Here is a 27,826-nt window from a genome sequence, read left to right on the forward strand (position 1 = left end):
ACAGCCAGGCCTTGATGCTGGACAAGGCCGGGATAGACAGCGCCTACACATGGCCCCCGAAGAAGATGGGACATTTGGCTGAGGCGAGGGAGGTAGTCTGTCTATGGGGGCATAGTGGGAGGACACCAACCTTTGTTCCCTCTGCCGCAGCCTGCAGCCAGATGACACAGGTCTCCTAGGCTTTTGACATAACATTCAGACACCTCCACCAAGGAGATGACTGATTACCTCTGACCAAAAAAAAAAAAAAAAAAAAAAAAAAAAATCTGGAACCTGCATGGGCTGTAGCACCTCACTGTCCTCTGGGTCCTCTGTATGGGCTTCTTTATAATTAGCACCTTCTGAGCAATGTTGCAACAACATTGTCCTCTACTGAACGGATCCAGCACACTGAGTCACTCTCCCTGAGGGTTCAACGATTCTAACACGTTAGAAAACTGTCAAGGCTCTGGAGTGGGTAATTTTGCTGATTGGAGCTTCAGCCAGGGAAGCTAGAGGTGCCTCCGAACAGGTGGCCCTCACTGTGTCCTTGATACAGTGGCCAGGCAGTCATCTGTTAAAGGTGACTGACTGTATAGCTCTTCAAGGGAAAGATTCATTTTTATGTTGTGCATAGGATTCTGCCGGCGTGTACATCTACATTGAGTGTATGCCATGTTTAAGGACAGCAGAAGAGGGCATCAGACTTTCTAGAGCTGGAGTTCCAGATGGTTGCGAGCCACCATAAGGGTTCTGGGAGCTGACCTTGGGTCCTCTGGAAGAACAGCTTACACCCTTAACTGCTGAGCCAACTCTCCAGCCCTGGCTAATCATTACAATGGAGTCCTTAGCTGGATATGATGACACGTTGCTGGTGTTTTCAGCACCGAGGCTGAGGCACGAGGGTGTTGAGTTCAAAGGCCAGCCTTGAAAGCCGCAGTAGTAAAGTGGAAGCTGTCTATTCAAACACATGGCTACCTGGGGCCAGATGGTATCTCAGCTTTCCACAGGGGGGAAAAATGGGCAGCTAGCCTTTTAGGAGAGAACACAGCCATATTCAGAACAAAGGCACAGGCTCCAAGGGGGCCTTAACATAGTTTCTGCTGCTTTCCTCATAGCTCCACTAAACCGATACCAGCTGTGGTTGTTTCCTCAGAGGCAGCCACACCACACAGAAAGTGGATGAGTCACTGCCCCCTGGCAGAACCTGTCTGTAGCCCTGGACATTGTATTCCATTTCATTGACCTTATTGTCCCCTGAATCTCAGGCTGTTGCCCAGTTTGGTCCGCTGCTTAGAAAACCTCAACTGGTACTTACATTTATTTCTATTTTATTATTATTATTACTTTAATTTTATAGGTACAGGTGTTTTGCCTGCTGTGTATGCCCATGCGACATTTGTGTGCTTGCTGGCAGGTGGGTAGAAGAAAGTGTCGGGTTTCCTGAGACTGGGGTTAGAGACAGTTGTAAGCTGCCATGTGGGTGCTGGGTATCAAACACTGGTCCTCTGGAAGAGCAGCCTGTGCTCTTAACCACAGAGCCATCTCCAGCCCCAACTGGCATTTAAAGACTCTTCTATTGGGGTCTGTGAATTGGGCAATCTGTGACATATAAATACGTAATGCCCATTCTGAGAACCCGTTTTCCTTTGAACCAGTTGGAGTGAGGCTGTTGACGTGTGACCAGGACCCTATTTATCATTGTGTTGGACGTGGCGACAGCCATTTTGCAAGCTGGACATACTGTACATATATATATATATATATATATATATATATATATATATACATATATATATATACATATATATATACATATATATATAATGTATGTATGTATATATATATTTATCACAACAATACAAAAGCATGAATAAGTTAGTGAATACTTACTTTGGATGTAGGAGAATGATTAAATAGGGAGACTGGTTGCCTGTGAGATATGCAGGTTGTAGAAATAACTTTGAAACCAACTTTTTATGATGAAGGAAAATGCCTATTATGTTGTGAGTCGGTGGACGGCATTATAGACATATGGATCCAATTCCATTAAAGAAGGCATTAAAGGGGCTGGAGGGATGGCTCAGCGGTTAAGAGCACTGACTGCTCTTCCAGAGGTGCTGAGTTCAATTCCCAGCAACCACATGGTGGCTCACAACCATCCGTAATGGGATCCGATGCCCTCTTCTGGTGTGTCTGAAGACAGCTATAGTGTACTCCATATACATAAAATAAACAAATCTTTAATAAAATAGGCATTAAAAAGTATAAACGGATTTATGTCAAAGCATCAGTTATGGGTTATTCCTGAGGGGTTAGAGATGAATTTTCCCTTAATTTTTCTCACTGTCCACATCTATGAAATGCTGATTTCAGAACGGACATGCTGATTTCTCTTTGGTTGCCATAGTCCCCAGCTGTGGCTTCACGTACACCCTAGCTGTTCCCTCGGGCTGTGCACCTGGCACTGGAAGAGTTAGAGCAGAGGCCTAGCTCTCAGCTTACGGACCCTGTGTCACAAGACCCTGGGCTCTTCCTGAACCAGTGGGTGACCAGGAGGCTTTTCCCAGCAGGCAGCTGTTCAAGTGGGCAGGTGCTAGCTCTTGGTCTTGGATCATGGATGCTCTGTGTCATGAGCATTCAGATGAAGGGTGACGAGTGTGGACCAGCTTCCCCTCCAACCCGGAGACAGGACTACAGCTCTGGCTCCAGTTTTTGGAGGAACGAAAAGATAAACCCTGTATTTTCCCTGTGTCTCCCTCAAAAGCCTGTCACCTGTCCCTTAAGTGATTTCAGGCCTGGGGCCCTCTCCAATGTTGAAAGAACTATAAAGTGGCTTTGCTCGACTGCTCCCTCCTCAAAAGAATTGTGCTAAGCTGGCTATGGTGGCCTTTGATCCCACCTGTTGGGAGGCAGCGTCAGAGGAATCTCTAAGTTTGAGGCTAGCAAATTCCAGGCCCGCTAGAGTGACACACTAAGACTCTTTTTAAATTTAAAAAAGAAAAAAAAAAAAAAGAGCTGTGGTAAAAATCTATTGTCCGGGCTGGGGATTTAGCTCAGTGGTAGAGCGCTTACCTAGGAAGCGCAAGGCCCTGGGTTCGGTCCCCAGCTCCGAAAAAAAAGAACCAAAAAAAAAAAAAAAATCTATTGTCAACCTTCAGGTAAGTGTGGTGTAATTCTATGTACAAAATTGATTTGTTTGGCCCACAGCAGGCTTGAGTCCCAGTGAACTGTACCCTGAGTGGATGTGTACACAAACTATAATCTGATCTAAGAGTAAATAAACAAGCAACCAGCCAAGGACCTGCCAACTGCTCTCGTCAAGCTTCGACCAATCATGAGTTCCCAGCTAATTCGATCAGGCCCAGTAAGAGCAAATGGCTAATCGCACTATGGCCGTATATGGCAAGAGCTGGCTGCAGCCACTTAGGTTAGTTCTTAGAAAAGCGTCTTTGCCCCAGTCCCCAACATACGCTCACATACATGTGTACATAGCATGATTATGATATAGGGGATCATGCTACGTAGCCAGGCTGACCCTGAACATACAGAGCTGCCTGCCTCAGCCTCCTGAGTGCTGGAATTAAAGGTGGTGGCCGCCATTCCTGGCCATCTAATTATTTTTTCTTTTTTAAGATTTTAATTTTAGGGGTTGGGGATTTAGCTCAGTGGTAGAGCGCTTACCTAGGAAGCGCAAGGCCCTGGGTTCGGTCCCCAGCTCCGAAAAAAAGAACCAAAAAAAAAAAAAGATTTTAATTTTATGTGTATGAGTGTCTTGCCTGCATGTCTGTGAATCACATGCAAGCAGGGCCTGTAAAAGCCCAAGAGGGCAGTGGACTCCCTGGAACCGGAGTCACCAATGGTTGTTAGCCACTCTGTGGGTGCGGGCAACCCGACCCAGGTCCTCTTCAAGAGTAGTCAGTGCTCTTAACTGCTTCTCCATCTCTCTTTTCACGTCCATCTTACTTTCTGAGAGAACGTATCCTGCTGAACTTCGAGTCTATCAATCAGCTGGACGGGCTGGCCTGGCCAGCAAGCTCCAGGAGACCTCCTGTCTACTCCCCTAGCATAGAGACTGCAGGAATGTTCCACCAGTGCTGGACGGTCTTACTGGATTCCTCATGCCTGCGCAGTAAGCTTTGCTAATGATCGGCTTTGCTGACCTTTTTGAAGAGCAAACTATTGGTTTCACTGATTTTTCTCTACTGAGGGTGGAGGCCAGAGGTCAACTGTCACCGTCTGGGAGTCACTGAATAGGTTAGGTTAGGCTGGCTGGCCAGAAAAACCCAGGGATTTTTCTACCTCCCCATAGTTAGAGATGGATCTAGCACACATTGAGTACATTGAGGTCCTGGGGCCACCGTTCCTGAAGCACAGAAGGGTTAAGGACAGCAGCATAAACATGGCCAGGCAGAGGCTGCCTTCCTTGATGGGATTGGGATGCATGGAACTATGAAGTTCTGTAGTAGTGTAAAATTTAGTAACTCTTACGGCAGCATGTTCCTCAATACCTGCCCCCAAATTCTGGATTCCCGAATGAAACACACACACACACACACACACACACACACACACACACACACACACACACACAGAGAGAGAGAGAGAGAGAGAGAGAGAGAGAGAGAGAGAGAGAGAGAGAGAGAGAGAGAACCTTTATATATTTTGATATGCCTAAAACAACTCAATGGCTGGGCCACTTCCTAACCTCCAGGAGCTAATCCACCTCCATCCGTCCGATCATTCAGAGTTATGACTACATTCTGTATTCTACCTTGACTGCCCTGGACCCAGTGGGGCAGCCCTCTCCGGCTGATCTCTCCCAGCTCTTACATGGCGGCTATGCCTCCCTGTCCCGTGCCCAGGCCTGGGACCTAGGAGGGGGCGAAAGAATGGGGGACAGGAGGCACAAAGAAGGAAAGCAAGTCTATGGTCTGATCAAGCTCTCAGACTTTATTTTCATACAGTGGTTTATAAAGACAAGCAGGCGGGTGTACCATGAGAGAGATGAAAAAGTCTGTAAGCAAAGCTAACCGATGCGGAGGCCTTTCAGTCAGCCTCAGCAACTTCCCAGGGTCCTGAGACTCACCACCCCCCAAGCCCCCAAAGCCCAAGAATCTCCAAGGTCCCTGCTTTAAATGTGGTCAGGAAGTCACTTGCTGGGCCTATCCGAGGCCTCACAAGCCATTCCAACATGTCCGAAGTGCCATCAAGAGGGACATCAGGCTACTGACTACCCTCATGCCCCTCAAGGATGAGGGCATCAGACCCAGCTGGCCATGGACAACCAAAGGAGGCCAAGTTCCCCTGGTCTAACCACCACTAACTCTGGCAGGGAGCTTTGGGTAGCCATCACAGTATCCGGGTGCTCAATCTCCTTCCTTTTTTTTTTTTTTTTTTTTTTTTTTTGGTTCTTGTTTTCGGAGCTGGGGACCGAACCCAGGGCCTTGCGCTTCCTAGGCAAGCGCTCTACCACTGAGCTAAATCCCCAACCCTCCTTCCTACTGGATACCGGGGCTACCTACTCAGTCCCGATGGAGTTCTAGGGACCCACCCTCCTTTCTGTTTCCCTATCGACAGCATCACCAGGCTCACCAAACCCCACCATATAGCTGTATTTTTAGGGATATCCCCATTATCCATTCCTTTCTAGTGATACCAACCTGTCCCATCCCCTTATTGGGAAGGGACCTTCGAGCCAAAATGGGAGCCACTTCTTCTCTTGCTCCCCATATCTGCTTGACCCCGGCCTTGCCAGCCATTTTTCTCTTCCTTCTTCTCCAAACCACAACAACCCGACATAACCTTTCCCTTGCCACCTCCCTGGTAGATCCCCAGGTATGGTGAGATATCAGATCTTTTAAGTTCAGACTCCGTTTTAGAGAAACTGACCTAAGTTTGAACTCAGGTAAACTAACAGGCTGGTACCTAGCATTAGTTTCCAAGTTACCCCCTCCCCCAATCCCAACAAACCCAGTCTCTAGGCTAGCCCTCACAAGACCAGTGTCTCCAGGTTATTCCCCTCAACAACCCTGTACCCCCAGTTACAAGCCCACCCCCTGCCTAACAACCACCAATGCAGAGGGGAACAGAAGTTAAGTTTATGATATGACTCCAGGCGCCAGCCAGTTATGTTAAAGGCCACAGTAGTTTCCCAATCAGATGCTTGCACACGTACTCCCTGCTTGCTGCTTACTATGAAGCCTTGCCCCATAGACATTCGGGGTCCCCCCCTCCCACCCAGCTACCAAAACCATTCTGTGTGACAGCAGTGCATGGGGGCAGGGAGCAGGGGCGATAGAGCTCAAATAGAATAAAGGCCTTGCTGTGAGTTGCATCAGATCGGCTCCTGTCTGTGCTTTTGGGGATCACCGACATTTCCCTGGCACAACTATGGGACACCCAAAACCCCTCCAGCCAATGTCATTCTCCTTTTGTCATCAGATTACACAACCCCACCAAATATATCACCTGGGCTTAACACCCTCTCTTTCTGTCTCTCTCTCCAATGCCTCAGGGGATGTAATCTCCTTATCTCAGATCTTCCTCTTTCAACACTCCCATACCTGTGGCTAAAAAGCCCAATGGAATCTATCACTTGGTTCATGATTTCCAACTTACTTGGCAGTCAGTGGTGCCTCTTCACCTTGTGGTGCCAAAACCCCATATTCTTCTCTCTACACATCCCCATCAGATCAAAGTCTCCCAAGAACTTCTGCTGATCAGATAAAACTTCTGCCACTGGTTCTCTTGAGAGGACACTATCTCCAATTTTGAGCTCATGGATGGACAGCTGGTCCTGCCTCCTGGCCTCATGTCGCAACCGTCACCTCTCCCTGATCACCACCTTTCTCCTTTGTTACATCTGTTAGCCGTCTTTGCAGGCTGTGTTGGGACTATACCCACCATTCCTTGCCTCTGTCTCATCCTGACCCCCTTTCCTCCTCAATCAACATTGAGAACTTGCTCATCCCTCCTCCTTTTGGTCATAATCCCCCTCCTCTTTCTCCTTAAATGGTCAGGCCCCTTTCAAGGTCATCCTTACTACCTCAATTGCAGCTAAACTTGATGGCTTCTCTCAGTGGATTCATCTTTCTCATCTTAAACCCTTAATACCATTACCTCAAGGTAGTTAGGTGGATGCCAAGGAGGAGGAGCTATGGTTGGTATGAGGGTTTGTACATGCTCGGCCCAGGGAGTCGCACTTTTAGAAGGTGTGGCTCTGTTGAAGTGGGCGTGGCCTTGTTGGAGTGGGTGTGTCATTGTTGGTGTGGGCTTTAAGACCCTCATCCTAGCTGCCTAGAAGTCAGTCTTTTCCTAGCAGCCTTCAGATGAAGGTGTAGAACTCTCAGCTCCTCCTGCACCATGCCTGCCTGGATGTTTCCATGCTCCCACCTTGATGATAATGGACTGAACCCTGAACCTGTGAGACAGCCCCAATTAGATGTTGTCTTTATAAGAGTTGCCTTGGTCATGGTGTCTGCTCACAGCAGTAAAACCCTAAGACAGTGGACAAATGAGATTTCTGGAGATGGTTCACCAATTTGCACAGCTACAGTGGATGTACCTCAGAGAGGCACAGTCTTGAGGGGTTCATCTCTGGATTACTTCTTGCTGCTGCTGCTCCTTCCCATGTCTGTCATTGCTATTTTCTTCATTTATGTAGCTTGGTGTGATTAGGCATGGAGAGACCCTTACTGCCTATAGTCTGGTGTGATGGCTTCTTGGGAGACAGCCCACTCTACTGGCCAGTTTTCCTGCAGATCAATATGAAGATGAACATTCATGAAATAATTATTATTTTTGATGAAGTAATTTTACAGAATTCCTGATTGGATTTAAATAGTTTTGGGAAGTCAGGGTAGTTTACAGAAAGTTTAAGGAGACGGTTTAAGTTGTTTTGCCAGAAAGATATGATAAAGTTCGAATGAAGAGTAGTACGTGCCCCCTCCTTGTAGGATGTGAGGAGGGGGGGCTGCATAGATTAGAAAAGGAATACAATGAACTTTCAGGGTTATAGCATGTAATTGTACTTGGAAGAGAGAAATAGGCTTGGGACAGTGATCAAAGAAAACATTCATTCTACGTTGGAGTTCCTGATCTTGTGATTTGGGAATGTGGCCATAGGTTTCCGAGTGGACCACAAAAAGACAGGGTTATGAATAAAGAGTAAATTATTCTACTGTAAGAATAGACAATAGACGATTAACCGGTTTAGCTGAACAAAACAAAATCTCAAGAATAGGACACCCTGCAGCATATTTCATCACGTTCTGAACCCCGAGAGATGCATTATTTACTGGAAAAACCTGCTTCAAGTTGTGGTTTGGCTTAGCCCTAGCTTATAACTTTAATCCAAGAGCTTTCTGCTTATCATAAAAAAAAGATTAAATGAAGCTAACCATAGGTCAAGAGGCAGAGCAAGCGTCTAGTTGACAGGAAGTGAACATAGGAAAAAAAACCATAGAGAGTAAGAGGAAGTCAGGAGGGTGGATAGAGAGTCGCACAGGAAGTAGGAGGGAGGGACATTCATTTTGAGGGGTTTTTGAGAAGGAGAAGAAATTCCTATTGGGATGTCAGCTGAGGGGGAAGGTCAGCTGGGTGCTTTCTCTGCCTCTCTGAATTAACAGGCATTCGAACCCAGCTCCTAAGTCTTTATTGGTAAAATCAAACATTTGAGATCTTATTAACAACAACATTTGGCCCTACAACGTGTGGCGCGACCACACAGACAAAGAAATCGTGCCAGCTGCAGACAAACCGAGAAGCCATCAGGTTTGGTTAAGTCCTCAGAGAGATAGTTAAGGATGGGAAATGCCATAATACAATACACTGGGGACCCTGCGTAGTGCTACTCCAGATGGCTTGAAAATATAAACAGAAAACGAAAAGATAAATGACTGAATTGAGATTGACATAATACTGATTATAATTACTATTAGTCTGGTAGTTCAGATTCCACCCTTAATAGCCATAGTGTGTGTGTGTGTGTGTGTGTGTGTGTGTGTGTGTGTGTGTACTCGAGCGCACATACGCACACCAAATGTTCAAAGTAGATTGATAAGAGACGAACCTTAGGAAGGCTTATAGATGAAAATAAGAAAATTACTCAGACCCAGGTGGAGGAATTTAGACAAGAACCTACCATGCCACCGGGTAATGAAACAAAAGAGGGGCAGCCCAAGGTTGTTAGCAAACCAACCTTAGTTCATCCAGTTACTATGTAAGACTTGGCAGCAAATGATAGATGCCCCCAGGGTCACGAAGAAATTAAATAAAATCCTTTAGACATATTAGATTTGAGGAGATTTAAGGAAGCAATCATTCTATAATGTGTTCACCATATGTGAAGCAGATATTAAATTCACGGGCAACTCAGAACAGAGTTGTCCTCCAAGACTGGAAAGATTTGACAACAGCCATATTAGAAGCTGGTCCTCAGTTATGATGGTGAATGTGGGAGAAAGGAAGCTAGGGCCAGAGAACAATGAAATAGGGCCTGGGATTTTAATATTTCCCAAGATCGGTTGCTAGGTGAAGGCCAATGTGCTAAGTTACAAAGGCAGCTTGAACTTGCTGATCACGCCTTGGAGCTATGCCATTTAGCACATTTAAATGCTTGGGACAAAGTTGAAGAATCAGGAAAGGGGTGATTTCCCACGGATCAACATGAAGATGAACTTCCGTGAATTAATGCTGTTTTGGTGAATTAATGACTTTATAGAATCCCTGATCTAAGTAACTTTTAGAAAGTTTGAGGAGATGGTTTTAGTTGTTTTGCCAGAAGGACGTAATAAAGTTAGAACCAAGAATAGAATGTGCCCATTCCTCACAGAATAGTAAGTAAAGGCTGCATAATAAGGAACACAGTGAACATTCATAAATTGCACTAACAAGAGAAACAGGCTTGGAACAGATTTGTGATCAAGGGAAAACATTCATTCTGGGTCAGGTCCAAGGATGAAGCCACAGGTGTGCACTATTGCCCCATCCCGCAGGGCAGTCGGCCAGGGTTTGGGATTCACCTAAAAGAGAGTGGGGGACAAGAGTCGCAAAGAACGAACAGCAAGTCAAGAGGTCTAATCAAGCTGACAATTTTTAATTTTTCTCAGGCAGAAGATATACTGGTAGAAGCAAGATGTGGGGAGGTTAGGTAACCACAAAGGAATGGGCCTGGCTCAATGACCAGGATATTGGCTGAGTAAATTGGTCAGTGGAGGGAACAGTAGGGTGGATTGCTTAGTGACCTGACAACCAGTGCCAAGTGACCTGACAACCAGATTTATTCTATCTATTGAGTTTAAGCAGAACTGCAGGTGCAGGCTTGGATATGGCCGCTTTGATCTAACATAAGGCTATTGCTTTTGATCTAACACACGGCTAAAATACAATTGCTTTTTAACATGAAGGCTGCTTCCAACATCTTGAGGCTGCTCCCAACACACTATGATAAGCAAGGCCGTGTGAAACTGCTGCTTTGAACTTATAATGAGCTTACAGAGTGAAGCACTGCTTAGAACTTACTGTGGACATCCTTCTGTAACTCCCCTGTTGTGTAACATTTTATCTGTGAGGTAAATTTATAAAGAACTCTTGTCTCAGAAGATATAAAAGGCTTCTGTAACTCCCTTTTTTTGTATAACATTTTATTTGTGAGGTAAATTTATAAAGAACCCTTGTCTAAGAAGATATAAAAGGCTTCTGGCCCCAGAGAGAGAATGACTTAAATTGCCAAAGTCAGAAGCTTTGGGTCCCAATCGCTAATGTCATACCCCTTTGCTCCCTTCCTCTGGTACCTGGATGTTACTCTGATTGGAGAAGTAATTTCTAAGTCTTAAGAAAAAACAAAGTAGGGGGTTGGGGATTTAGCTCAGTGGTAGAGCACTTGCCTGGCAAGCACAAGGCCCTGGGGTTTGGTCCTCAGCTCTGGGAGGGGAGGGGTGGGGTGGGAGAGAAAAAAACAAAGTGCTGGATGCTTTAATTGCGGTAAGCAATGCCATTTGAAAAAAAGCAAGGTATTTCTAGAAACGATGCTTCTCAAAGAGATGATAGAAAAAGAAGACTCCAGTGTCAAAGACCAGCTTTGACATCCAGATAAACTGAGGTAGGACTTGGCATTGGACAGACCAAGAGCTGAGGGCTTCTGGCAAATTGTTTCTAATGTAGGGCATTAGAAAAAGAAACTGTGGCCCCTGACCTCCATCGTCTTGCTCACGGTTCTCCCTGCCTTCCAGAAGAGCTTTTTGGGGCCCCAGAGGCATCCAGCTTAGACCCATCCTCAGCCAATCCTCTCCCTTATGGGTCCACTTGGGACACAAGCTGCAGAAGTGAGCCTTGTCCTTTTCTCTGAGACCCATTGTCAGGCACTGCCTGCCTCCCTGAGGAGTGCTGCTGGCATCAGGAACGTCCGGCCATCACTTGGGGCAACCAGATGGCTTAAGGACAATGTAAGAACGCCATCAACAAGAGTCAGGGCAATGTGGCACCGGCTATCCTGCTACAGTAAGCCCTGGATATCCTAACACATCAGAAGGAGACGACCTTAAATCCAATCTTATCAACATGAAGATGAAGTTCATGAAATATTCCTGTTTAGATGAATTAATGACTTTCCAAGAATTTGTGATTTGATCCAAATAATTTTAGGGAGTTAGAGTGATTGATAGAAAATTTAAGGGGATGGTTTAGCTTGTTTTCCCCAAAAAGATATAATAAGGTTAGCACCAAGAATAGAATGTGCCCCTTCCTCATAAAGGCTGCATACAGGGGGCACAGTGAGCTTTCATATGCTATGAGCACTAAATTGCACTAGGAAGGAAAATAGAAAGAAATTAATGATCAAGACAAACATTCAGGGCTGGAGGGATGGCTCAGCGGTTAAGCGCACTGACTGCTCTTCCAGAGGCCCTGAGTTCAATTCCCAGCAACCACATGGTGGCTCACAACCATCTGTAATGGGGATCCGATGCCCTCTTCTGGTGTGTCTGAAGACAGCTACAGTGTACTCATATATGGTAAACAAATAAACCTTAAAAAGAAAAAGAAAAACATTCATTCTAGGTTCTTCCTAGGCCAGGTCTACAGATAAGGCCCCAGGTATATGCCATAAGAAGTGAGCTTATGGAATGAAAGAGAGATAAAACTACTGCTTTGAACTTATCATCAACAATCCTGCTGTAACTCCCTCTTGTGAATGAGGTACGTTTCCTTCTCATATAGAGAATTTGTCTTAGAGGATATAAAAAGGCTAAGAGAAAAAAAAATAAAGTTAGAGCTTGCTTATTTAGAACTTTGCTCTATCTTCCGTGTGTGTGTGTGTGTGTGTGTGTGTGTGTGTGTGACTTGTGCCATAACATTCCTTTTCTGAAAGCTCTGGTGAAGAACTTTTGCCAGTTCCCATCACAGAGTTTACAGCACCGAGGCTTAATGAAAGGGAAGTCTGGACCCTGCCTTTCCTTGCAATCCTGGGAGTAACTGGAACTGGATTGACTGCTTCTCTAGCTATTTACCATCAGTTTTCCTCTCAGATCATTCCGATCTCCATTGAGTGGCTCAGACTATCCTCGCTCTCCAGGGCCAATGGGCCCTTTGGCTGCTACGTTGCTACCAAATTGGCGGGGATTACGTTTGCTTAACGGCAGAGAGAGAAGGCCATTGTCTCTTCCCCGGAGAGGAGTGGGGGTTTTATATCAATCAGTCAGGCGTAGTTAACGATAAGAGTCTACCATTCCAGATGGATCTCCAAAAACATAGAGAGCAGCTTAATGAGACCATCAATAATCCAACACAGAATCGGATGCTACCCCTCTTATACCTGTTTTCTCTTTTTCCTAATCAGTCACACCTTGACTTACAGACTTCTTGTCTAGATTTCTTCAGAAACAGATCCGAGAGATGTCTAGCCAGACTTTTAATCAGTTGTTATTACAGGATTACCACCCCTCAGCTCTGAAGCCAGAGGCCTGCAACTTCTGAGTACACCCTAACAGCAAAGATCAGACCCCACGGACGTCCACAGTCACACTGAGCAGGGAATATTCTAATGATAACCTTGCCCCCTTCCCCAGCCCTGACTGTCAATATTATCAATAATAAACAAAGAGTTGGGGATGTTGGCTATTCATGCAGAACGCTTGAGTGGGAGGGAAACGTGTCCCTGCCAAGCACCCCTTTATAAACTTCAAATACTTTGTAAATTCTCAAGGCAGGAAAGTGGCCAGGCCCCACCCTGAGGAAGTCCAGCAGCCAGTCCCCTTCCCCCAGACTTTTCTAACTGTCATAATGGTATTTCCAACATCTGTAACCATCACAAAGTTATCTCCAGTTCCCGAAAAGGTGAAAGGTCTGAACAAAAAACCACCAACTGGAAAGCTCTACCCCTTAAGAAATCCTAGTTAAATGTCTGCTTAGTTCCCAATGCTGTCTTCTCTTGGGAGCAGAGGCTGTCCACCCTGGATTGTTCCTCTATACCCTGCGCCTTCCCAATAAATCTCTTTTATGAGACTTGCTTCCTGGTGTGACTTGTTGAGAAGCAATGAGGAGAAGAAAGGAAGAAGTGAAGTAGAGCCTGGCCGAGGTGCCTGAGCTCAGCTCAGCGGGCGTTACTCTCCTCTAGGAGGTGCGATGCCTCTGCCGAGGAGGGTTCCTCTCAGAGCCGTGTGGTTCCCAGGCTTCTGAGTCTGAGGACAGCTTTTATTCTAGCAGGAAGGCCAACACAGATACCTGGAAAGAAAAAGAAAGAAAAAAAAAAGGAAAAAGAAAACCAAATCACAGAAACCAACCTGCTATATTCTCTAGATAAATGAAATTGAGATTAATTTGGACAAAGATACCTAGAATCTAAACCAAATGAAGGGAGAATTTATTGAGACCTTTTGCTTGGGCGTCGTGCCATTCAGTGCTTCCTCCCCACAGACAGACTCGTCCCTACCTCATTCCCTGCCTGGGAGAGAGCCAGGCTGTGAACCTTCCTCATCCTCAGAAGGCATAAGCCCACTTTAGTATATCTAGATGCATCCTATAGGCTCTATTCTTCTAAAGAATCTTGACCTTCTAAAGAACCTTGACAAAACCCCTGCAAATCCGGAGTGCCAGCTGGGGCTACCCATGGAGGCATCTGGAGAACAGTTATATGCAACTTCTATAGCCTTCCAAGCCAGGTAAGGGAGACAGCCTTGGGGTAGAGGACTTCTAGCAGAGGTGTGTGAGTAGTTGTCTTTAGATCACCCGAGGAAGGACACCAAGACCTGTGACAATTTATCCCGGCTCGGGGACATCATCAGTACAGGTAGATAGGCAGGGAAAAAAGATGAGGACTCATGTGCGAGTCCCCCTGCCTCTTCTAGGGAGCTCACAAAGTGATTCCCCATATTTCCCGGTCCAGTTTCATACAAGCTCTCATGATGCAGAGAGACCAGTCCTATTCCCATCTGATCCCCGTTTAGGGAACGTGGTGGTCCCCCATGAAGGATCCACACCCCAGCCCCAGACTCTCACAGTACGTTCAAGAACACAGAGGAGAGACCCTTCCTTGGCGCCCAAGGAGAGGGGGTAGGCTATGGAGCAGATCCTGCCCAGAGGAAGTAGGCGGAACGGGGGTCGAGGCCCACCAACAGGAAAGGTTATGATCAAGTAAATTCAACGGAGTAGTGTTCCTGTGCATTATGTGTGCAATGCTAAAACAAACCTCTAGATGGCAGCACCAGGACAGTCTTTCCACATTACTCAGCCAGACCAAGACTAGGGGAGGCAGAGGCAGTTAAACTTGAAGTGTTTCTCGACTTTCCCAATGCTGCCACCCTTTAATACATTTCCTTATGTTGTGGTGACCCCCGACCCCAAATTTTTGTTGATACTTCCTAACTGTAATTTTACTACTGTTAGGAATCTTTTTTTTTTTTTTTTTTGGTTCTTTTTTTTGGAGCTGGGGACCGAACCCAGGGCCTTGCGCTTCCTAGGCAAGCGCTCTACCACTGAGCTAAATCCCCAACCCCCAGGACCCACATATTTAGAATCACTGAATTAAAGGGAGCCTGGAGTCTGTACTCAGTGGGCGGTCAGCAAGAGTTTGTTCAATGTTCAGCAGGCCAGCGATGGCCTTAGGAAGCCACTAAGGAATGTGACAGACAAGGCAAGACCTGGATTTTGTATTTGGGTTTAAAATCCTTGAGCAGGGTTGGGGATTTAGCTCAGTGGTAGAGCGCTTGCCTAGCAAACGCAAGGCCCTGGGTTCCGTCCCCAGCTCCGAAAAAAAGAAAAAAAAAAAAGAATTGAGTTAAAATCCTTGAGCAGGGGGACACTAAGTACCCACGGTTTTCAGGGCTGGGCAGTGTATGTGAGGTCAGCCTGCTTGTGCAAATAACAGCTTGCCTTGAGTAACTAAATCAATCATTGGGCTCCTTACTCTGCCCGAAATCAGACACGCTCAGTAGGAAACTAATGACTGATAGATGCTTTGATGACAGTTTAACAGATAATTAGTACAAATCTGGGGAGATCAGTACTGGGGAGTTTTATGAGTTCAAGGCCAGCTTGGGCTATGTAGTGAGTTCTAGGCTGACCTGTGCTATGTAGGTAAAATTCTGTCTCAAGAACAAAACAAACAAATACCACACAAAGCCAAAGGAAACAAAGACAGTAGGAATAGAGTTACACAATACATGAATTGTTCACGGAGTCCATCTGTACGGGAGAGGGGATTAGAAATCAGACCTGTGGGGACTTGAGAGGTCGTTCAGCTGTTAAGGGTGAGTACTGCAGAAGTGGCTCACACCTTTAATTCCAGGACTCAAGGAGGCAGAGGCAGGCAGATCTCTGAGTTCAAGGCCAGAGTGGTCTACAGAGTTCCAGTACAGCCAGGGCTACACAGAGAAACCCTGTCTCCGAAAAACAAACCAAAACTAAACAAAAGGGAAGAGTGAAACCAGCGCTTCTGCTGCAGACATCCTCGATGAATTTGCAGGGATTTAATGTTAAGAGTCCAGCCCTTGCCTGCTCCTCCTCTCAAGGGTACCAATATGCTGGGACATTGCGATTCCTAAGCTAACCTACTTGCTAGTGCCACCACTCTAAGGGGTACCACGCTGTGCTCCCCATCCCATGCCCCGTGTCCTCTCAGAAAGCCAGGCTGTGAGCTTTTCTCATCCTCTGATCTCTTCAGGGACTCAGCCATGCCGTCTCTGGGTGCTGAGGCCCAAACTCTCTCTTTGGAGCCCCAGCGATGCTGTTGAGGACGCTAATTTCTTAGCCTCCAGTAATCCATGTTACTCTCCCCTTGAACCACCCACCCCATCCAAAACCTAACATCCAGTGCTGTAGGCAGGGAGCTAGAGGCTAATCTCAGGGAAAAGAGGGACAGAGTGACTGCCCAGCCCTGCCTCTAGCTGGGACTTAGAAACACCTTGCTCCCAGAGAACCTATAGCCCTATAGACGTTTCTCAGTTTGCTGACCACCCCTAGGGCAAGATGTCACATGTGAACAATTGTTGACCAATTTTCTTGTTTCCTTGAGAAATCAAGTTCAATTTAGTACCTTAGGCATTTAGATAGAGTTGATCTCTCTCCTCCATATGCCCACCACTCTGCCTCCCCACCTGAGAATTGGTACCCTGTCCTGGGGTGTGAGACACTTTCCTAGCACACTCACATTTGATCTCTGACACTGAAAATAAATCCTTTCTGTCTACTGCTTGCTATCTAAGGGGACAACATGCTGCATGCCCCTTGATGACGCGGGTCTCCCCCTCAGAATTCATAGTTGCTGGGATCAAACACCATGACCAAAGTAAGTTGGGGAGGAAAGGGTTTATTTGGCTTAGACTTCCAAAGTGACTGACATTCAACATAGAAGAAGTCAGGACAGGCACTCAAACAGGGCAGGAACCTGGAGGCAGGAATTAGTGGTGGCTACAGCAAAGCATTTGGTGTGCAGTGTCTCGCACAATTTGGCTGGTACAGCCTACCTGGAGGCCAGAAAGCAGGACTTACGCTGACTAGGAGTCTGTGAACGTGGGCATGGAAGGCGTTTGTAGATGTATGGAGAACAATCTGAAGAGAATGAATCCCAACAGCCCTTCCATCCCATATGAATTTTTGTTTGAGTTTATTGACGATCGGGCAGATCTCAGCTGTCTGGTTTACTGAGCTGATACACAGACCTGCCAGCCATATAACAGAGGCTGGGTCAAAGAGAACTACGAGGTCCTCTGGGGAGTAATTGAGTTGGAAGCATTAGGGGCTGGGGGTGGGCTTGGCTTGGGTGTGAACAGTGTGTTGTAGTGAACCTTTTGTATGTTAGTGATCCTGTCTCCACTGTCTTATGCCCGAGACAAGATGAAATGTCTGACATGAACCGTGTGTGGTCTTCTCACTCTGAAGCCACCGTTGCCCCTTTGCTCCTTTCCTTTCTTTCTTTTTTTACTTAAACACTTTTATGATAATTCAGATAGAAAGCACCTTTTGCCATTTGAGGTTAATTCCAGTCCTCAAAACTGTTCCTGTCGGCTTTGTAGCAGTGACTGCACTAACCCTTTGTGGGGGTGGGGGAGTGGGGACAAGGTTATATATATGTCCTGTGGGAACGTCTTAGTGAAAAATAAAGAAATGTTCTGTTAAAAAAGGCCATGATTGAGTGCTGCTTACTGTATGACTGCTTGCTCCCCGTGGCTGGCTTATAGAACCCAGGACCACCGGCCCAGGGATGGCCCCACACACGATGGGCTGGCTTCACACATTAATCACTAGTTTAGAAAATGTCCAACGGGCTTGCCTACAAGCCTGACTTTATGGAGGCATTTTCTGAACCAAGGCTCCCAGCCATCTGATGACTTTAACTTGTGTCAAGCGGACATAAAATTAGCCAGTACAACTGACCCCTCGTCAGTTTGACACACACATCACTGCTAAGAGCCAACCTTTCCTTTCTTGGTCATCCCCAAGATCTCATATAAAAAAATATAAATAACTTTAAAAAAAAATCAATCTTGAAAAGTTCAAACGATTTGGTTTCTTTGAAATAAGTCTCTTTTTAAAATCCGAAGTCTTTTAAAATTTGAAGTCTCTCAACGGTGGCCTTCTGTAAAATCAAAACTAAATTGAATGCTCTCTAACTCAAAGATGAAAGGAAGTTACACAAACTTTCGAAAGTGTAAATAACTCAATGTCTACTATCTGGGATTCGCTCACAATTTTCTGGACTTTCCCAAGGAGCTTGGGTCACTTCTCCAGCTCTGCGGTCTGCAGCACGTGCAGATAGCCTTCCAGGCTAACAGACAACTCTACCCCCACTGCTGCTGCTGTCCTTGATGGTCATTCCATAGTACCAGCATCTCCGAAATCCTCGGGTCTTCTGTTGCAACTGGGCTACACCTTCACCCATAGCCTCTCCTGGCCTCTCCCAGTGCCCAGCCTCAGCTGCTCTCTGTGACCCCCTTCATGCCTTCAAAACCAGTACCACCTGAGTGACGCTTACGCATCACCAAGTTCAGCTGCCAGCTCGAGGTACAGCCGTGGCCGCCTCTGGAACACGGCTTCCGTGTGCTCTCAGGAAACACTTCCCAGAAGATTTCACTTCAGCGATGCTCGTCACTTCTTAAGCAGTGCTAATTTCTCAGCCCCGGCTGGCCAACACCGAGTACCCCAGCAAAGCCAAGGTTTCACTTTAGTATTTAGCCCCAGTAACTGGAACCCCAGAATCTTCACTCGAAGTAACAAATGGCCCCGGCAGTATTTAGTTTTCCTTCTGCAACGTCACAAGCCAGGTCTTCGCCGTTGCAATGCTCTCAACATTTCTCTCTCCCGAGCACCTACAGGACAGCCCACCAAACACTGACCACTCAGTGGCTTTATCTGCATGCAGTTTCAAAGCCCTCGTATGATCCTCCCCAAAACAACACGGTCAGGTTTGTCATGGCAATAGCCCACTCCCTGATCCCGACTTGCGTTAGTTAGGGCTTCTATTGCTCTGATGAAACACCGTGAACAAAGCAACGCGAGGAGGAAAGGGCCTGTTTGGCTTGCACTCCCATAGTCAGGACGGGAACTCAAACAGGGCAGGAACCTGGAGGCAGGAGCTGATGCAGAGGCCATGGAGGGGCGCTGCTTACTGCCTTGCTCCTCATGGCTTGTTCGGCCTGCTTTCTTATAGGACCCGGGACACCAGCCCAGGGGTGGCACCGCCCACAATGGGCTGGGCCCTCCCCCATCAATCGCTAATTAAGAAAACGCCCTTCAGGGTTGCTCACTGCTGGATCTTAGGAAGGCATTTTTTTTTTTTTTTGGTTGAGGCTTCTTCCTCTCAGATGACTTTAGCTTGTGTAAAGTCGCACAATTGCTTCCACCTGTTTGTGTAAAGTCGCACAATTGTTTCCACCTGTTTGCTGCTGGGTTCGTTTCTCTCTCTCTCTCTCTCTCTCTCTCTCTCTCTCTCTCTCTCTCTCTCTCTCTCTCTCTCTCTCTCTCTCTCTCTCTCTCTCTCTCTCTTTTTTGGTTCTTTTTTTTCCGGAGCTGGGGACGGAACCCAGGGCCTTGCGCTTCCTAGGTAAGCGCTCTACCACAGAGCTAAATCCCCAGCCCCTGTTTCTCTCTTTTTAATTCAGAGTCCCGGGTTCCATTGCTGAGAGAACTTAGGAAACCCTTGCCTTCTCCAGGTCACACGACTTCTTAGCATCCGTCTGCCACACCACCCTCTGGGGGGATCAAAGCAGGGACTAGGGCATGGTAGGAACCCTCCCTAACACTGGGCTGTACCCCAGGGCTTGATCTTGAAAGATGAGGGTTTCCTATGCCCCTTCAACTGAGGACCGTCCCATCTTTATTTCTTGATTGCTGGGATTACAGGCATGAACCCCATACATCTTGTTCTAGGTCTATGGTTGTTTTTTATTTTATTTTATTTTTATTTTTTTCCTTCGGAGCTGGGGATCGAACCCAGGGCCTTGAGCTTGCTAGGCAAGTGCTCTACCGCTGAGCTAAATCCTCAACCCCCCCTTTTTTTTAAATATTTTATTTATTTATTATATATGAGTACACTGTCCCTGTCTTCAGACACACCAGAAGAGGGCATCAGATCTCATTGCAGATGGTTGTGAGCCACCATGTGGTTGCTGGGAATTGAACTCTGGACCTTGGGAAGAGCAGTCGGTGCTCTTAACCACTGAGCCATCTCTCCAGCCCCCGGTTGTTTTTTATTTTTAAATTTTTAAATTTCTGGGGTTGGGGATTTAGCTCAGTGGTAGAGCGCTTGCCTAGCAAGTGCAAGGCCCTGGGTTCGGTCCCCAGCTCCAAAAAAAAGAAAGGAAAAAAAATTTAAATTTCTAACAAAATTTAATTTCAAAGAATTAGGTTTCATTATGGCATGTTTTCAAACAAAATTTACTTTTGCTGTTTCTCTCCCTCCCCTTCTTTCTCCCCTTTCACCCTCCATTCTGCTTTAATTTCACTTGTGGCTTCTCCCCGCCCTCCCCGCCCCTCCCCGCCCCTCCCTATCTCTCAACACCCCCCTCCACTCTGGAGTCTCCTGTCTAGTTTCATGGACTACACTCGGTCTCATAGTGCTTTATGTATGCCCATGCTATGATGGTTAGCGTTGTCAACCTGACCGGATCCCGAGTCACCCAGAAGACAAGCTTCTGAGGGATCATCTAGGTTCAAGCTAGCCTCTGAGAAGGTCTGTCAGGAATTATTCTGGTCATATTAATATGGTAAGACACATTTAAGTTTGAGCAGAACCTTCTCTGGGTAGGGCATCCCGGGCTGTGTGAAACGGGGGATGGGAGCTGAATGCTGGAGTGCGTTCTCTCTACTTCCCCCCACTGTAGTTGTGGGTGCAAGTTGTGTGGCTCCCCTCACAGTGATGGAGGCTCCATCTCTGGGGAGAAATAGGCCTTTCCTTCCCAAGTTGCCTTATCAGGGTATTTTTTTTCCTCAGCCATGGGGGAAAGAAACTGAGACACACAAACACAAGAGGTTAGGATCCACACCCGAGGAAGAAGACAAGAGAGTTTTATCTGAGACCGGGTTTCCGGTTTTGTGCGTTTTCCTGCAAATTCTATTTCTCTTTACAGCTGAATAGCTACCAGTTGGATGGGACAGTTTTACTGTTCGTTCTTCCACTGGAGGGCGTCTAGACTGGTTTCTTGCTATGGTGAACAGAGTAGCAACAGACATGAATGTGAATGGAGAACGTAAGTCCTCCCTGCCCCCTGCTCCCAGAAATATGACGTAGACCTTGGCCATACAGCGAGGCTCTACTCTGACGAGATCGTAAGTTAGATAACCCAGTTTTAAGCTACATTCTGCCACGTGGCTGGTCACCTGTGACCATGTCTCTGTCTTATCACACTTCCAGGGCCAATCTCCCACCTGGCTCTATCCTAGAAGTTTTCTCCTCCCGGATGTCCCACCTCCTGTTCCCTTGCCGAAGCCATAGGCTGTCAGATTTATTATTGACAGGTGCCACATCCATTCAGACATAAGATATTCTCTCTACGTGTGCAAGCGGCTCTGTGGTAGAATGTAGAATCCTTTGGGTACTATACGATAGTTCTACTTGTAATTTTTTTTTTTTTTTTTTGCGGGAATCCTCACGTGATCACTGTATGGTAGTCGTACTCCCACCAGGAGCCGGTGAAGATTACTCTCTCCCCACAGGTTCACCCTACTGGTTGTCATTTGATTTCTTGATCTCGTCCATTCCATCTAGGGGGAGATGGAATCTCTTAAGTACCTTTAATCTGAATTTCCCTCAGGGCTAAGGATATCGAACGTTTTAAAACATGTTGGCCATTTGTGTTTCTTCCTTTGAGAACTGTCTGTTCACTTCGTTGTGACCCTCTTTAAATTTTGATTTCTTTATATGTCTTAGATATTAACCCCTTGTCCGGATCATAAATGGCAAAGGTCTATTTTCCTTATTCAAGAAACTATCTGTTCATTCTGCTGATAACTGGTGTGTAGAAACTTCTTAATTTCATGTACCCCCATTTGTTGATTTTTGGACTATGTCCTGTGCTATTGGCATTCTCCAGAAAGTTCTCCACTACACCTATGATTTCAAGTTCATTCCCCATGTTTATTCTCCCCCGCCACCCTCCACAGGTTCAGTGTTTCATATTTTAAGTGGATGTTTATTCCTTTTAAATTGGACAGTTCTATTGGCTGTGCTATTGTTACGTCAGTTCCGAATTAATCATTGTGGAAAAGCATTTGTAAGATACTTTATGATGTGATGGGATTGGATTTAGTGTCAGGCTGGGGTTTGGGTTCCTTTTTTTTTTTTTTAACTAATTATTTATTTAAAGTACACTGTCGGTCTCTTCAGATCCACCAGAAGATGGTATCGGATCTCATTACAGATGGTCGTGAGCCACCATGTGGGTGCTGGGATTTGAACTCAGGACCTCTGGAAGAGCAGTCAGTGCTCTTAACAGCTGAGCCATCTCTCCAGCCCAGGGGTTTTGGGTTTCTTTAGGAGTCACAAGTAGCTACTGTTCTCCAAACATGACGCCTGGTATGGCAACAGGCAGGTGATCCTCGAAGCTCACAAAGCAGAAGTCATACTCATTTCTCAGAAAAGGAAGAGAAGTTGGAACTTGCAGTCACCTTCTAGAGTGTCACCACTGGTGCGACTGGCCCAAACAAGCCATAATGCTGCCAGTAGTAGTCTCCAGGGCAGGCAGGGCTCCCTGAGGGACTCTTCGGTGCAAATGGATGAGCTGTTTTAAGGAGGATAGCAATGAAAGGGGGAAAAAGCTGTTGAAAACAAAAATGTCCTTGGTGACCATTAATTCTCGACTTCCAGAATATCAGGAGTGACTCAAATGTCCCCAGGGAATACAGCCTCCCGAGCTGATTTCATTTCTTGCTGTCATGGGTTCCGATTTCCGTCTTAATGGCCCTTTTCCTGTTCAAATAAATATCCCAGCATAAATTTCCAAAGGAGGGGGGTAAAACGGAGGGTGGGGGAGGGTTTTTGAGAAGAATTCTGGTCTGAGCTAGCTTGAGTGTATGATTTGGGCATGGGGAAGATGTGTGTGTGTGTGGGAAGGGTCGTGTGTGTTGTATGTGTGGTATGTGTATGTGTTTTGTGTATGTGTGGTATGTGTGGTGTGTGTGTTGTGTGTTGTGTGTTGTATGTGTGGGTTTTTTTGTGTTTTTTGTGTGCATTGTGTGTATGTGTTTTGTATATGTGGGTTGTGTGTGTTGTATGTGGTATATGTGTGTGTTGTGTGTCTTTTGTGTTTATATATGTGTGGTGTATGTGTTTTGTGTATGTGTGATATGTGTGTTTGTGTTGTATGTGGTGCATGTGTGTGTGTATGTGTGGTGTGCACATGTGTTTTATGTATGTGGGGTGTATGTGTTGTATGTGTGTGGTGTGTGTATGTGTTTTGTGTATGTGTGGTATGTGTGGTATGTGTGTGTATGTTGTATGTGATGTGTGTGTATAGTGTGTATGGGGTGTGTGTGTGTGTGTGTGTGTGTGTGTGTGTGTGTGCGTGTGTGTATCCATGCAGTTGACAGTCTCCTTCTGTGGTAGCTTCTGAAGATTTTCTGCTCAAACCGAGCTTCCTGGATGGGCAGGGGAGAAGACTTTTGAAGAGCTGTGCTGTATTTAAGAATCCCCTGTCCAGGGGCTGGGAGTGTGACGTGAATGTAGAGGGTGGGTAGCATGTGTGAAGTCTCAGGTCGGACCTCGGACCTGAAACTAAAAAGAGAAACCTCTCCACCTCGCTGTCCTTTATCAGACAAAGGACTGGGGGCTCAGAAGCCTTCAGCACGGGGCCTTCAGCCTGCATAGAACTTGGACTTGGGTGTAAACGGTTGCTACTCTTACTACTCGGAGAGTGAACTGGGAGGCTCCAGTAGGGCAGAGGCCTGGTTAGGTCTGGCAAAGGAATGGCGCCTGGTGGGCTAGCCAGTTACTGTTTGTAGGTAACTAAAATCACAGAGATTGAAGGGCCTGCGGCCAGGCCAGCACAGACAAGAAAGAACTGGTTCCAGATAGCATTTCTGACCCAGAATCAGAGAGCTATGCTGAACCTACGGGCTGAGCTGGCTGCGGTGACAAAGGGGGCCTAGAAAAAAAATGGTTCCACAGGATGAAGAGCAAGAACAGACTGAATTTCTGGTGCAGATTCTCAGAGTCTTATTTTTTGTTGTTCCCTGAGGGGACAGCTTTTTTTATGCCCGGTGCTGGGTGAGCGCTGGGTGGGTTTGGAAGAATGTGAGTGTAAATGTTTGCCCACCTTGGTGGTTCATCACTAACCATTAGAGGATTATTTACTTTCTACCACAGAGACCAAGGGTCAGGCAGCAAATACCTCCTGAGGCCCCATGCATGCCCAGGGCTGGGGTGAAACCCGAGGGGCATAGTTCACGGCCCCGGAGCCAGGAAGGGCTTACCATCTAAAGACAAAATGATTATGAAATACCAAGAACACATCAAAAAAAAAAATAAGCTGACAGGCATTACCTAATAATAATATTTCTCTCCTACTTTAAGTCATTCTCTTAGAGACATTTCTTTCAAAATCACAGCCCTGTCAGTCCAAGCCCCCTGTCTCCACCCCCTGCCAGGAGCTTCCATGACAGCTCTGAGCTGGGTTCCGCCCCTGACAATCAGCCTGCTTTTCAAGCACTCAAGGCTCCCTTTCCTCAGGCAGATTAGAAATAGCTGCAGTGCCCACACCTGGCCTCCCCTCGCGGTGCCGCCTCAGAGTCTTCCCACCCTTGGGTGGAGGGGCCCGTCTTGTGAGTGTCAGTCTGTGGGAAGTCGTCCTTGGTGAAAACAGCCACACAGCTTCCCAGGAGCTACACGCTTAGGACCTCTGGACCAGACCCAAAGCGAGAAAGGCTTTGTGTGCTGGTTTCCCAAAAGGCTATGCGCTCGGCTCGGGAGCCAGGCTGCCTACCCTTCTAGAGCGTCCTGTGGGCTCGGTCCAGGAAGATGGCAGGCACAGCAAGCCTGGCTCCGTGGCGGGCATCTTTATCACACCCCATAGCTGTCTGCTGTCATCCAGGACCTCCGTTGTTCTAATCTCCCCTTCCTTCCTGAATTCCATCAGAGTCCGGTGCTGCCCTCACCTCTGCCTGAGGTGAGACTGTGCCCTTGAGATTTCCCAGCTCTCTTGAGCCCGATGGGAGGTAGGCCAGGCTGCCCCGTGTCCTCCAGGTCACCTGCCTTTCTTTCAGGCTTACTTCTCCTGGGGTTCCCGCTGATGCTGTCAAACTTTCTCTTTCTTAAGCTCTCCTTCCCTCCCTCCATCAGAGCTGAAACTTCACACCTTGTTCTGATGCCTGTGTGATTTCAAATCTATACCCTGTAGCGAGAGTTTGGGTTTCTTAAAAAACCCAGTTATATGTTTTTGTTTTAATCCCAGGTGTAGGATGTGGGGCTGCTTCGGTGTGTCCACAGCCCCTAAACTATGACTGTCTTGTGCACTAGCAGGGGTGTGATCTTTGCCAGCTGCAGATAGTTTCATTCTGGGGACTCTGGAGAGGGAATGAAAGCCGGAGCCCACAGTGAGATGGTGGCATTTGGAAGGAGGAGGAGGAGGATGGAGAAGGGGAGGAGGATGGAGAGGGGGAGAAGGACGGAGAAGGGGGAAGGAGAGGGGGAGGGGAGGAGAGGGAGGAGGATGGAGATGGGGAGGGGGGAGGAGAGGGAGGAGGATGGAGATGGGGAGGGGGAAGAAAGGGGGTGGGAGAGAAGGAGGAAGAGGAGGGGGAGGAGGGGGTTGGGGATTTAATTCAGTGGTAGAGCGCTTGCCTAGCAAGTGCAAGGCCCTGGGTTCGGTCCCCAGCTCTGAAAAAAAGAAAAAAAGAAGAAAAAAGAAGAAGAAGAAAAAAGGAGGAGGAGGGGGAGGAGCGGGAGGAGGAGGAGCAGCAGCAGCAGCAGGAGGAGGAGGAGGAGGAGGAGAAGGAGGAGAGGGAGAAGGAGAGGAAGGAGGAGAAGGAGGAGAAGGAGAAGGAGAGGAAGGAGAAGGAGGAGGAGAAGGAGGAGAAGGAGGAGAAGGAGAAAGAGAGGAAGGAGGAGGAGAAGGAGGAGGAGGAGGAGGAGAAGGAGGAGAAGGAGGAGGAGGAGGAGGAGAAAGAGAGGAAGGAGGAGGAGAAGGAGGAGGAGGAGGAGGAGGAGGAGGAGGAGGAGGAGGAGGAGGAGGAGGAGGAGGAGGAGGCGGCAGCAAATATGACTCTTCCTGTTGCTGCTGGTTCACTGTGCTACTGAATCAGCTCTTCCTGGTTTGCTGAACTGCTGGAGAGTCTGCCTCAAGGAACTCTACATTCCGAATCAACAGAATACTCCTCTTTCCCCCTCTAATCTTTCTCTTCCACCTTGTGTTGGGGGTCGGAAGGGATCCGGATGGAATAAGGGTTAGAAGGGAGGTAGAGGTGTAAGGACTCAATAAAGTAGAAAGAAAAGAAACAAAACAAAATGAAATAAAAAAAAAAACCTGCTTACAATACTCAAGCCAAACTTTGTGCTGGTATGTACGATGAACCTGTACTGAGCACACCAAAGGTTTGGCTTGGGGGATGCTGTGGTGCCCTGTAATAGGCTGAATGTGTGTGCCCCCCACTCATGAGTCACCTCCTGAAACCCTATTCTTCAAGGGGACTTTGGATACAACTTAGGGCATGCGTATTTGCTCCTCACAAATAGTATTATTTGTGAAGGGGACTCATTTACTAGCTGTTATTCTATGGCTGGTATTCCATTACAGGCTCTGACCTGTCCTTTTCCAAGCTGCCCTTCCCCCCTTAGTTTATTTTACGTATGAGGCTCACAGGTGGACAAGCACCCCAACAGCAAATGGAGATTATTCTCTTTCAGTGTCACAGACCTGGGTGGGTTACCACGCTGTGAAGCAATTGCAGACTGCTTCCTCAGCCCTGACGGTTTGCTGAGACGGAAAGAACATCCCCAGAGGTACAGCCTCTAACCCATTCACAGAGGGGACGCCCTGCCTTTCTTATCACCAAGAAAGAAATGAAATACTTATAGGGAGGCTTATTTGACTGTTGGAGGCAGAACATTTCTCACTTGAGTCTATTCCTCTGACCATAGGTAGTTTTGAGGGGGACCAGACAGCAGAAGGCTCTGTAACTGGTCCAGTCTGATCTTCCACTTGGGACATGTGACCTCAGACCTGGCGGCATGTGACATATCAGTGGGTTGTATACGGATCAGAGGAAGCTCTGAGTGAGGCCCTGAATGGGAATGGTTGCCATGGGCATGGCCATGTCAAGATAAATGCCTCTGCCTCTGGGAGTGGTAAAGCATTCTCTGGTGAGGCTCAGAGGGATGGGAAGCCTTTTCTTAGGGGGTCCAAGTCACAGGACCCCAATGTTTCTCAGTGTCCTCACTTTAACTGCAGACACCCCTCCAGGGTGAGACATAAACTTGCATCATAAATTAACCAAGTGATGGGTCTTTGCTCTTAATTTTTGACAATTTTAGCCCCAGTGGCTGGAGAAGATCATATCTCTGGGCTCATTTTTCCTCCTTTGTTATTTTATCCAGCAATGCTACCCATAACCAGCCATATTTCTTAGTTTTCCCAGAAATACCTAAAAGCTTTTTATATAGAATCATTAAGTCCCTTGCCTGTCATGAGCGGTGAATCAGGAGCACCTTCATTCTTATGTAATTCATTAAAGAGTTCTCCCCGCACACAATGTCCCCTCTGTTATCGAGAGAAACTTTTTGTAACTGTAGGCATAGTCAAATTAGAGTTGGCTCCCAAAAAAACCTACCTGGGCGTATTAGAAACATTTATCGTTACAGTTTTGTTCCTTAAGGACATTCTTCCCAAGAATTCTGTATTAGTTAAGGTTCTCCAGAGGAGCG

At 46.9% G+C, this 27,826-nt stretch overlaps 1 long non-coding RNA gene and 1 other non-coding gene across 4 annotated transcripts in view; both read right to left on the minus strand.

Moving 5' to 3' along the window:
* Window positions 1-5,154: 5,154 nt before the first annotated feature.
* Window positions 5,155-5,248, minus strand: Mir327 (microRNA 327). The gene has a single exon (NR_106668.1). It is a non-coding gene; the product is annotated as a microRNA 327 (primary transcript).
* A 1,001-nt stretch (window positions 5,249-6,249) lies between these two features.
* LOC102556392 (uncharacterized) overlaps window positions 6,250-27,826 on the minus strand; it is a 51,770-nt gene continuing 30,193 nt past the window's right edge. For 2 of the 3 annotated variants that reach the window (XR_005497389.2, XR_005497385.2), the window contains one exon: window positions 6,250-13,701. This is a non-coding gene — a long non-coding RNA (uncharacterized LOC102556392). Of the gene's footprint in view, window positions 13,702-20,476; window positions 22,880-27,826 lie in introns of those variants that run through there. The other variant, XR_005497383.2, reaches the window with a different exon arrangement.

Source organism: Rattus norvegicus, chromosome 20 (assembly GCF_036323735.1).
Source record: "Rattus norvegicus strain BN/NHsdMcwi chromosome 20, GRCr8, whole genome shotgun sequence".
NCBI classification, from domain to species: domain Eukaryota; kingdom Metazoa; phylum Chordata; class Mammalia; order Rodentia; family Muridae; genus Rattus; species Rattus norvegicus.